Consider the following 12,168-nt stretch of genomic DNA (forward strand, 5'->3'; position numbering starts at 1 on the left):
TAATTCAGGACAGACAGCAGGGATTATTGGAGGAAATAACACAGTGTAGGGATAAAATGGATTAATTCAGGACAGACAGCAGGGATTATTGGAGGGAATAACACAGTGTAGGGATAAAATGGATTAATTCAGGACAGACAGCAGGGAATATTGGAGGGAATAACACAGTGTAGGGATAAAATGGATTAATTCAGGACAGACAGCAGGGAATATTGGAGGAAATAACACAGTGTAGGGATAAAATGGATTAATTCAGGACAGACAGCAGGGATTATTGGAGGAAATAACACAGTGTAGGGATAAAATGGATTAATTCAGGACAGACAGCAGGGAATATTGGAGGAAATAACACAGTGTAGGGATAAAATGGATTAATTCAGGACAGACAGGGGGGATTATTGGAGGAAATAACACAGTGTAGTGATAAAATGGATTAATTCAGGACAGACAGCAGGGAATATTGGAGGAAATAACACAGTGTAGGGATAAAATGGATTAATTCAGGACAGACAGCAGGGAATATTGGAGGAAATAACACAGTGTAGGGATAAAATGGATTAATTCAGGACAGACAGCAGGGAATATTGGAGGAAATAACACAGTGTAGGGATAAAATGGATTAATTCAGGACAGACAGGGGGGATTATTGGAGGAAATAACACAGTGTAGGGATAAAATGGAGTAATTCAGGACAGACAGCAGGGATTATTGGAGGAAATAACACAGTGTCGGGATAAAATGGATTAATTCAGGACAGACAGCAGGGAATATTGGAGGAAATAACACAGTGTAGGTATAAAATGGATTAATTCAGGACAGACAGCAGGGAATATTGGAGGAAATAACACAGTGTAGGGATCAAATGGATTAATTCAGGACAGACAGCAGGGAATATTGGAGGAAATAACACAGTGTAGGGATAAAATGGATTAATTCAGGACAGACAGCAGGGATTATTGGAGGAAATAACACAGTGTAGGGATAAAATGGATTAATTCAGGACAGACAGCAGGGATTATTGGAGGAAATAACACAGTGTAGGGATAAAATGGATTAATTCAGGACAGACAGCAGGGAATATTGGAGGAAATAACACAGTGTAGGGATAAAATGGATTAATTCGGGACAGACAGCAGGGATTATTGGAGGAAATAACCCAGTGTAGGGATAAAATGGATTAATTCAGGACAGACAGCAGGGATTATTGGAGGAAATAACACAGTGTAGGGATAAAATGGATTAATTCAGGACAGACAGCAGGGATTATTGGAGGAAATAACACAGTGTAGGGATAAAATGGATTAATTCAGGACAGACAGCAGGGAATATTGGAGGAAATAACTCAGTGTAGGGATAAAATGGATTAATTCAGGACAGACAGCAGGGATTATTGGAGGACATAACCCAGTGTAGGGATAAAATGGATTAATTCAGGACAGACAGCAGGGATTATTGGAGGAAATAACACAGTGTAGGGATAAAATGGATTAATTCAGGACAGACAGCAGGGATTATTGGAGGAAATAACACAGTGTCGGGATAAAATGGATTAATTCAGGACAGACAGCAGGGATTATTGGTGGAAATAACACAGTGTAGGGATAAAATGGATTAATTCAGGACAGACAGCAGGGATTATTGGAGGGAATAACACAGTGTAGGGATAAAATGGATTAATTCAGGACAGACAGCAGGGATTATTGGAGGGAATAACACAGTGTAGGGATAAAATGGATTAATTCAGGACAGACAGCAGGGATTATTGGAGGGAATAACACAGTGTAGGGATAAAATGGATTAATTCAGGACAGACAGCAGGGATTATTGGAGGAAATAACACAGTGTAAGGATAAAATGGATTAATTCAGGACAGACAGCAGGGATTATTGGAGGAAATAACACAGTGTAGGGATAAAATGGATTAATTCAGGACAGACAGCGGGGATTATTGGAGGAAATAACACAGTGTAGGGATAGAATGGATTAATTCAGGACAGACAGCGGGGAATATTGGAGGAAATAACACAGTGTAGGGATAAAATGGATTAATTCAGGACAGACAGCAGGGATTATTGGAGGAAATAACACAGTGTAGGGATAAAATTGATTAATTCAGGACAGACAGCAGGGATTATTGGAGGAAATAACACAGTGTAGGGATAAAATGGATTAATTCAGGACAGACAGCAGGGATTATTGGAGGAAATAACAGTGCAGTGATAAAATGGATTAATTCAGGCCAGACAGCAGGGATTATTGGAGGAAATAACACAGTGTAGGGATAAAATGGATTAATTCAGGACAGACAGCAGGGATTATTGGAGGAAATAACACAGTGTAGGGATAAAATGGATTAATTCAGGACAGACAGCAGGGATTATTGGAGGAAATAACAGTGTAGGGATAAAATGGATTAATTCAGGACAGACAGCAGGGATTATTGGAGGAAATAACACAGTGTAGGGATAAAATGGATTAATTCAGGACAGACAGCAGGGAATATTGGAGGAAATAACACAGTGTAGGGATAAAATGGATTAATTCAGGACAGACAGCAGGGATTATTGGAGGAAATAACACAGTGTAGGGATAAAATGGATTAATTCAGGACAGACAGCAGGGATTATTGGAGGAAATAACACAGTGTAGGGATAAAATTGATTAATTCAGGACAGACAGCAGGGATTATTGGAGGAAATAACACAGTGTAGGGATAAAATGGATTAATTCAGGACAGACAGCAGGGATTATTGGAGGAAATAACACAGTGTAGGGATAAAATGGATTAATTCAGGACAGACAGCAGGGATTATTGGAGGGAATAACACAGTGTAGGGATAAAATGGATTAATTCAGGACAGACAGCAGGGATTATTGGAGGAAATAACACAGTGTAGGGATAAAATGGATTAATTCAGGACAGACAGCAGGGATTATTGGAGGGAATAACACAGTGTAGGGATAAAATGGATTAATTCAGGACAGACAGCAGGGATTATTGGAGGGAATAACACAGTGTAGGGATAAAATGGATTAATTCAGGACAGACAGCAGGGATTATTGGAGGAAATAACACAGTGTCGGGATAAAATGGATTAATTCAGGACGGACAGCAGGGAATATTGGAGGAAATAACACAGTGTAGGGATAAAATGGATTAATTCAGGACAGACAGCAGGGATTATTGGAGGAAATAAAACAGTGTAGGGATAAAATGGATTAATTCAGGACAGACAGCGGGGATTATTGGAGGAAATAACACAGTGTAGGGATAAAATGGATTAATTCAGGACAGACAGCAGGGAATATTGGAGGAAATAACACAGTGTAGGGATAAAATGGATTAATTCATGACAGACAGGGGGGATTATTGGAGGAAATAACACAGTGTAGTGATAAAATGGATTAATTCAGGACAGACAGCAGGGAATATTGGAGGAAATAACACAGTGTAGGGATAAAATGGATTAATTCAGGACAGACAGCAGGGAATATTGGAGGAAATAACACAGTGTAGGGATAAAATGGATTAATTCAGGACAGACAGCAGGGAATATTGGAGGAAATAACACAGTGTAGGGATAAAATGGATTAATTCAGGACAGACAGGGGGGATTATTGGAGGAAATAACACAGTGTAGGGATAAAATGGATTAATTCAGGACAGACAGCAGGGATTATTGGAGGAAATAACACAGTGTCGGGATAAAATGGATTAATTCAGGACAGACAGCAGGGATTATTGGAGGAAATAACACAGTGTAGGGATAAAATGGATTAATTCAGGACAGACAGCAGGGAATATTGGAGGAAATAACACAGTGTAGGTATAAAATGGATTAATTCAGGACAGACAGCAGGGAATATTGGAGGAAATAACACAGTGTAGGGATCAAATGGATTAATTCAGGACAGACAGCAGGGAATATTGGAGGAAATAACACAGTGTAGGGATAAAATGGATTAATTCAGGACAGACAGCAGGGATTATTGGAGGAAATAACACAGTGTAGGGATAAAATGGATTAATTCAGGACAGACAGCAGGGAATATTGGAGGAAATAACACAGTGTAGGGATAAAATGGATTAATTCGGGACAGACAGCAGGGATTATTGGAGGAAATAACCCAGTGTAGGGATAAAATTGATTAATTCAGGACAGACAGCAGGGATTATTGGAGGAAATAACACAGTGTAGGGATAAAATGGATTAATTCAGGACAGACAGCAGGGATTATTGGAGGAAATAACACAGTGTAGGGATAAAATGGATTAATTCAGGACAGACAGCAGGGAATATTGGAGGAAATAACACAGTGTAGGGATAAAATGGATTAATTCAGGACAGACAGCAGGGAATATTGGAGGAAATAACACAGTGTAGGGATAAAATGGATTAATTCAGGACAGACAGCAGGGAATATTGGAGGAAATAACACAGTGTAGGGATAAAATGGATTAATTCAGGACAGACAGCAGGGAATATTGGAGGAAATAACACAGTGTAGGGATAAAATGGATTAATTCAGGACAGACAGCAGGGATTATTGGAGGACATAACCCAGTGTAGGAATAAAATGGATTAATTCAGGACAGACAGCAGGGATTATTGGAGGAAATAACACAGTGTAGGGATAAAATGGATTAATTCAGGACAGACAGCAGGGATTATTGGAGGAAATAACACAGTGTCGGGATAAAATGGATTAATTCAGGACAGACAGCAGGGAATATTGGAGGAAATAACACAGTGTAGGGATAAAATGGATTAATTCAGGACAGACAGCAGGGATTATTGGTGGAAATAACACAGTGTAGGGATAAAATGGATTAATTCAGGACAGACAGCAGGGATTATTGGAGGGAATAACACAGTGTAGGGATAAAATGGATTAATTCAGGACAGACAGCAGGGATTATTGGAGGGAATAACACAGTGTAGGGATAAAATGGATTAATTCAGGACAGACAGCAGGGATTATTGGAGGAAATAACACAGTGTAAGGATAAAATGGATTAATTCAGGACAGACAGCAGGGATTATTGGAGGAAATAACACAGTGCAGGGATAAAATGGATTAATTCAGGACAGACAGCAGGGATTATTGGAGGGAATAACACAGTGTAGGGATAAAATGGATTAATTCAGGACAGACAGCAGGGATTATTGGAGGGAATAACACAGTGTAGGGATAAAATGGATTAATTCAGGACAGACAGCAGGGATTATTGGAGGGAATATCACAGTGTAGGGATAAAATGGATTAATTCAGGACAGACAGCGGGGATTATTGGAGGAAATAACACAGTGTAGGGATAAAATGGATTAATTCAGGACAGACAGCAGGGATTATTGGAGGGAATAACACAGTGTAGGGATAAAATGGATTAATTCAGGACAGACAGCAGGGATTATTGGAGGAAATAACACAGTGTAAGGATAAAATGGATTAATTCAGGACAGACAGCAGGGATTATTGGAGGGAATAACACAGTGTAGGGATAAAATGGATTAATTCAGGACAGACAGCAGGGATTATTGGAGGAAATAACACAGTGTAAGGATAAAATGGATTAATTCAGGACAGACAGCAGGGATTATTGGAGGAAATAACACAGTGTAGGGATAAAATGGATTAATTCAGGACAGACAGCGGGGATTATTGGAGGAAATAACACAGTGTAGGGATAGAATGGATTAATTCAGGACAGACAGCGGGGAATATTGGAGGAAATAACACAGTGTAGGGATAAAATGGATTAATTCAGGACAGACAGCAGGGATTATTGGAGGAAATAACACAGTGTAGGGATAAAATGGATTAATTCAGGCCAGACAGCAGGGATTATTGGAGGAAATAACACAGTGTAGGGATAAAATGGATTAATTCAGGACAGACAGCAGGGATTATTGGAGGAAATAACACAGTGTAGGGATAAAATGGATTAATTCAGGACAGACAGCAGGGATTATTGGAGGAAATAACAGTGTAGGGATAAAATGGATTAATTCAGGACAGACAGCAGGGATTATTGGAGGAAATAACACAGTGTAGGGATAAAATGGATTAATTCAGGACAGACAGCAGGGAATATTGGAGGAAATAACACAGTGTAGGGATAAAATGGATTAATTCAGGACAGACAGCAGGGATTATTGGAGGAAATAACACAGTGTAGGGATAAAATGGATTAATTCAGGACAGACAGCAGGGATTATTGGAGGAAATAACACAGTGTAGGGATAAAATGGATTAATTCAGGACAGACAGCAGGGATTATTGGAGGAAATAACACAGTGTAGGGATAAAATGGATTAATTCAGGACAGACAGCAGGGATTATTGGAGGGAATAACACAGTGTAGGGATAAAATGGATTAATTCAGGACAGACAGCAGGGATTATTGGAGGAAATAACACAGTGTAGGGATAAAATGGATTAATTCAGGACAGACAGCAGGGAATATTGGAGGGAATAACACAGTGTAGGGATAAAATGGATTAATTCAGGACAGACAGCAGGGATTATTGGAGGGAATAACACAGTGTAGGGATAAAATGGATTAATTCAGGACAGACAGCAGGGATTATTGGAGGAAATAACACAGTGTAGGGATAAAATGGATTAATTCAGGACAGACAGCAGGGAATATTGGAGGAAATAACACAGTGTAGGGATAAAATGGATTAATTCAGGACAGACAGCAGGGATTATTGGAGGAAATAACACAGTGTAGGGATAAAATGGATTAATTCAGGACGGACAGCAGGGAATATTGGAGGAAATAACACAGTGTAGGGATAAAATGGATTAATTCAGGACAGACAGCAGGGATTATTGGAGGAAATAACAGTGTAGGGATAAAATGGATTAATTCAGGACAGACAGCAGGGATTATTGGAGGAAATAACACAGTGTAGGGATAAAATGGATTAATTCAGGACAGACAGCAGGGATTATTGGAGGAAATAACAGTGTAGGGATAAAATGGATTAATTCAGGACAGACAGCAGGGATTATTGGAGGAAATAACAGTGTAGGGATAAAATGGATTAATTCAGGACAGACAGCAGGGAATATTGGAGGGAATAACACAGTGTAGGGATAAAATGGATTAATTCAGGACAGACAGCAGGGATTATTGGAGGAAATAACACAGTGTAGGGATAAAATGGATTAATTCAGGACAGACAGCAGGGAATATTGGAGGGAATAACACAGTGTAGGGATAAAATGGATTAATTCAGGACAGACAGCAGGGATTATTGTTGGAAATATCACAGTGTAGGGATAAAATGCAATGGATGTTGTGAAGATGGATTGTTAAAAAGTGTTTGATAAGATGCCGGACAGGAGGCTTGTTGATCAGATTAAAGCTCACTGTGTTACAGGGAATGGGTCAGTGTGGATGGGAAGTTTGATAAAGGGCAGAGTATTGGTTAATGGATGTTTTTCAGACTGTGGGGATGTAAACAGTGGTGTCCTCCAGGGGCAGTGTTGGGACCATTGCTCTTCTCAATACAGAGCAATGACCTGGGCTTGGGTACAAGGGCATAAGATCAACATTTCCTGACAACACCAAGATTGGGAGCATTAAGAACTGTGAAGAGGAATGTTCGCAACTTCAGTGTGACATCGGAACATTAGGAACAGGAGTCGGCCATTCAGCCCCTCGAGCCTGTTCCACCATTCAGTGCGATTTGTGTCAGTGACTGTGGGGTTGGTTTATATCAGACAGGAGGAGATTGGTGTCAGTGACTGTGGGATTGGTTTATATCAGAGTGGAGGTGATTGGTGTCAGTGACTGTGGGATTGGTTTATATCAGTGTGGAGGTGATTGGTGTCAGTGACTGTGGGGTTGGTTTATATCAAACAGGAGGAGATTGGTGTCAGTGACTGTGTTTTTTTTATATCAGACTGGAGGTGATTGATGTCAGTTTCTTGTTTCAGGAACTGGAATTAACCATTTAGCCCCTGAAGTCCACTCCGCCATTCAATTGGATCAGGACTAATCTGTACCACAACTCCATTTGCTCTTCTTTGCTCCACGTCCCTTTCACCCCTCACACAACACAAATCTATCAATCTCAATATTGAAAATTTCAATCGAGCCCGAGCATCCACAGCCTTTCGGAGAAGTGAGTTTGTAATTTCCACTAACCTTTGTTTGAAAAATTGCCACCTTATTTTGCTCGTAAATGACCGAGCTCTAATTTTAAGATTATCAAGAAGGTGGCAGATGGAGTATAATGTGGGGAAATGTGGAAATTATTCACTTTGGTCGGAAGAATAGAAAAGCAGAATATTTTTTTGAAAAGTGAGAGTCTAAGAAATGTTGGTGTTCAGAGGGATTTGGGTGTCCTTGTACATGGATCACAGAAAGTTAATATGCAGGTGCAGCAAACAATTTGGAAAGCAAATATTATGTTGGCCTTTATTGCAAGTGTGTTGGAGAATAAGAGTGAGGAAGTCTTGCTGCAATTATATTGGGCCTTGGTGAGACCACACCTGGAGCACTGTGTACAGTTTTGGTCTCCTTACCTGAGGAAGGATATACTTGCCTTCGAAGGGGTGCAACGAAGGTTCACTAGATTGATTCCTGGGATGAGAGGGTTGTTGTATGAGGGGAGATTGAGTAGAATGGCCCGATATTCTCTGGATTTTAGAAGAATGAGAGGTGATCTCATTGAAACGTCTAAAATTCTTAGAGGGCTTGACAGGGTTGATGCTGAGAGGAAGTTTCCCCTGGCTGGAGAGTCTAGAACGAGGGGGCACAGTCTCAGGATAAGTGATCGGCCATTTAGGACTGAGATGAGGAAAAATTTCTTCACTCAGAGGGTGGTGAATCTTTGGAATTCTCTACCCCAGAGGGCTGTGGATGCTCAGTCATTGAATATATTCAAGAATGAGATCGAGAGATTTTTGGACACCAAGTGAATCAAGGAATCGGGCAGGAAAGTGGAGTTAAGGTAGAAGATCAGCCAAGTTCTTACTGAATGGCAGAGCAGGCTCGAGGGGCCGTATGGCCCACTCCTGCTCCGATTTCTTGTGCTCTCTTGTTCTGGATTCCCCCTCCAGAAGAAATCATTTCTCTGTATCTAACTTATTGAATCCCTTTATTATTTTAAACACCTCGATGAGGTCACATCTCAATGTTCCAAACTCAGTGTTATAAAAACCAAGTTTATGCCACCTCTCCTCATAATTTAACCCTTTTAACCCCGGCATCATTCTGGTGAATCTGCACTGTACCTTTTCTAAGGCCGATTTATCTCTCCCTCGGTTCGGTGCCCAGTTCTCCAGGTGGGGTCTGACCAAGGTTCATGACAACTGAAGCATCACTTCTGTATTCCAACCCCACTCAAGATAAAGGTCAACATTCAATTAGACTTGTTGATTATTGTCAAGATTTATAAGGTATTTGCAAAGGATTCGAGGGGATCTCAGAGTTGGGATTTTTCTTTATTCTGTCCACTCAAGGAGTTTGATAACAGACTTACTCCTTTGAATTTAGTGCTGGATTATTGAGCCGTGATGTGTTTACTTGTTTGTATTTTGTTAAATACATTTGCTGAGTGTATTTAAATTGAAGACAAGATTCCCAGGCCTGATGCTCTATTCACACATCGAAGGTGAGAGAGATGCTGTGGGACACACGATAAGTCCAGTCGCTGAAAGTGATTCACAGACTGGGTTTTGTGTTTAGTGATCCCGGGTACATTACTGATACCTTCCCTGGATCCCAAGGCTGGGAGAGGCACTCGGGAAGGACCGGGGAGCTGGGACTTGGCCATGAGAGTAATTGAAGGTATGAGAACTGAAATAATCTCCAGTGAGAAAGGAGAAAAGGCAAAATAATCGGTAATGAGGACATCAATTAGTCTCTTATCTTGAATTCATCAAGTAATTGACCCATTCTGTTTGAAACAAAGTTGATTTATTTGACATCGATCCAGAATATTGAATTTCAGCCCAGTTGTAGCGGTTATTAACATCAGCAGAAACAAATCCCAACTTCCAGAATGAAGTTCTGCTGCTGAAACCCTCATCCGTGCCTTTGTTTACCTCCAGACTCGACTATTCCAATGCTCTCCAGGCCCGGCCTTCCACTTTACACCCTCCGTAAACTTGAACCCACAATCTCCAGATCAATAATCAGTCCCATTATTCATTGTGTCACTGGCCCAGGCTGTGGAGAACACGGAGCAGCTCCCACTCCCACAGCACTGCGGTATGAGCAGGTACCGAGTCAGCCTCAGTCATGAGCACTGGAATCCACGAGTCCGGGTGTGTCAAAGGTGCACGGTGAACAATCACCAAAGTGAAACATTTTTGCCGCTTCCCTTCGATACCTCAGCTGGTCGAGCAACAAGACTGTCGTGGAAAATAAGACAAAGTCATCCTTCCGTCATTTGTTCAATTCCTGCTCGAAGGAGAACGCGTGATTTTGCAATAAGCAGCAATTAGTTCAAGGTCGCTCTCTTAACTTTACAGGCACCTCACAGATTAACATGTTGCCATGAAGGCACAGGACGTCTCTTTTCCTTTCTCAAACCTGAAAACTTTCTGTGTCTGCCCAAACAAGGCTGCTCTGCCTCTGCTCACCAGCAGGGAGCGCTTTTGAGCAGCAACACTTCAAAACACTCAGCTCTCGCTTTCAGGCAAAAGAAGTCTTCGATCAGCACCGGACTCCACGAGTCTGAACGTGTCAACAGGCGCACGGTGAACAATCACCAAAGACAGCACTGTTTATCACTTCCCTTCGATAGCTCAGCTGGTAGAGCGGAGGACTGTAGTGAATAAAACAAAATAAAGTCATCCTTAGGTCGCTGGTTCAATTCCGGCTCGAAGGAGTGAGTGTGATTTTGGAATAAGCAGCAATTACCTCAAGGTCACTCTCTGAACTTCACAGGCAGCTCACAGATTAACATGTTGTCACTCAGGCACAGGACACCTCTTCTCCTTTCCAAAACCGAAAAGCTTTCTGTGTCTGCCCGAGCACGGCTGTTTCACTCGAGCATTTCCCTCTGCTCACCAGCAGGGAGTGCCTTTGAGCAGCAACACTTCAAATCGCCCTCAATTTCAGGCAAAATGGTCTTCGATCAGTCAGTCAGTCAGGGCTCTCGCTGCTCCTCGAGCTCGGGCGGCTGTTGCTTTCCGGTGACCTCGTCTTCCTTCCGAAGGCTCGGGCTCTTCTCAGCATCACTCATGATTACTGTGGCTTCCCGTTCTGCTGTTCCTCACTTGCTGATGCTCGATACCGCCGATTGGAGCAAAGTATTTAATATATTCAGGGAGCGGCAACCCAAGGCAAGATTTCTCTGCTGGTCTTGGAGCAGCTTGAAGGCGAGTGTGAGGCAGGAACTGTGAGGGGCGATTTACAAACAGCAAACGAGGAATTAGCTCAACTGGTGGAGCGCTCACTTGGCCTGTGAGAAGTAGCGGGATCGTTGATTATATTCTCCACTCACCGTTTGTCTTGGGGCAATTATACAGAAACAAGAGTGTTGTCAGTGAGTCCATCGCCCATGGACTTCCTAAACTTCACTGTGTGTTTGGGTACAGAGAGATCAAGGGGCAGCAAATCTTTTGATGTGCTGCAGTCAGCAAAGGTTCTTGATTTTGCGATGCAGCAAAGATGGAAAGATGAGGTGAGAGATGGAAAAAAAGCTTCGTAATCCTTGATGCCTTCTCTGAAGATTGAATTCAAGCCCTTCAGATTATGACACTGATGCACTGCTTGCTGCACTGAGAAGGCACTTACCAGGTATGGAGCCAGGCAGCACCACCAAGTAGGACAGCTTGCAAGGTATTGAAGGCCATAACATATTGCATAAAAAAATCTAAGCCAGGTAGGAATCGAACCTAATGCGTTATCCATTGCACCACTGGCCCAGATTATAACAAATTAGTAGCAGTGGGAGGCAGTGGGCATGGCGGAGGTACTAAATAAATACATTGCATCTGTCTTTCCCAAGGAAGAAGACGCTGCCAGAGTGTCAGTAAAGGAAGATGTTGTAGAGACACTGGATTGGCTAAAAATTTATAAAGAGGAGGTACTGGAAAAGCTGACTGTACTTAAAGTAGATTCGTCATCTGGTCCGGATGGGATGCATCCTCGGTTGCTGAGGGAAGTAACGGTGGAAATTGCAGAGGTACTGGCAA

General features: G+C 41.7%; 1 non-coding gene across 1 annotated transcript; it reads left to right on the forward strand.

Moving 5' to 3' along the window:
• Positions 1-10,762: 10,762 nt before the first annotated feature.
• Positions 10,763-10,856, forward strand: trnay-gua (transfer RNA tyrosine (anticodon GUA)). The gene is made up of 2 exons: positions 10,763-10,799; positions 10,821-10,856. It is a non-coding gene; the product is annotated as a tRNA-Tyr (tRNA).
• The last annotated feature ends 1,312 nt before the right edge of the window (positions 10,857-12,168 follow it).

This window comes from Heptranchias perlo, unplaced genomic scaffold, assembly GCF_035084215.1.
Source record: "Heptranchias perlo isolate sHepPer1 unplaced genomic scaffold, sHepPer1.hap1 HAP1_SCAFFOLD_439, whole genome shotgun sequence".
Lineage (NCBI taxonomy): Eukaryota > Metazoa > Chordata > Chondrichthyes > Hexanchiformes > Hexanchidae > Heptranchias > Heptranchias perlo.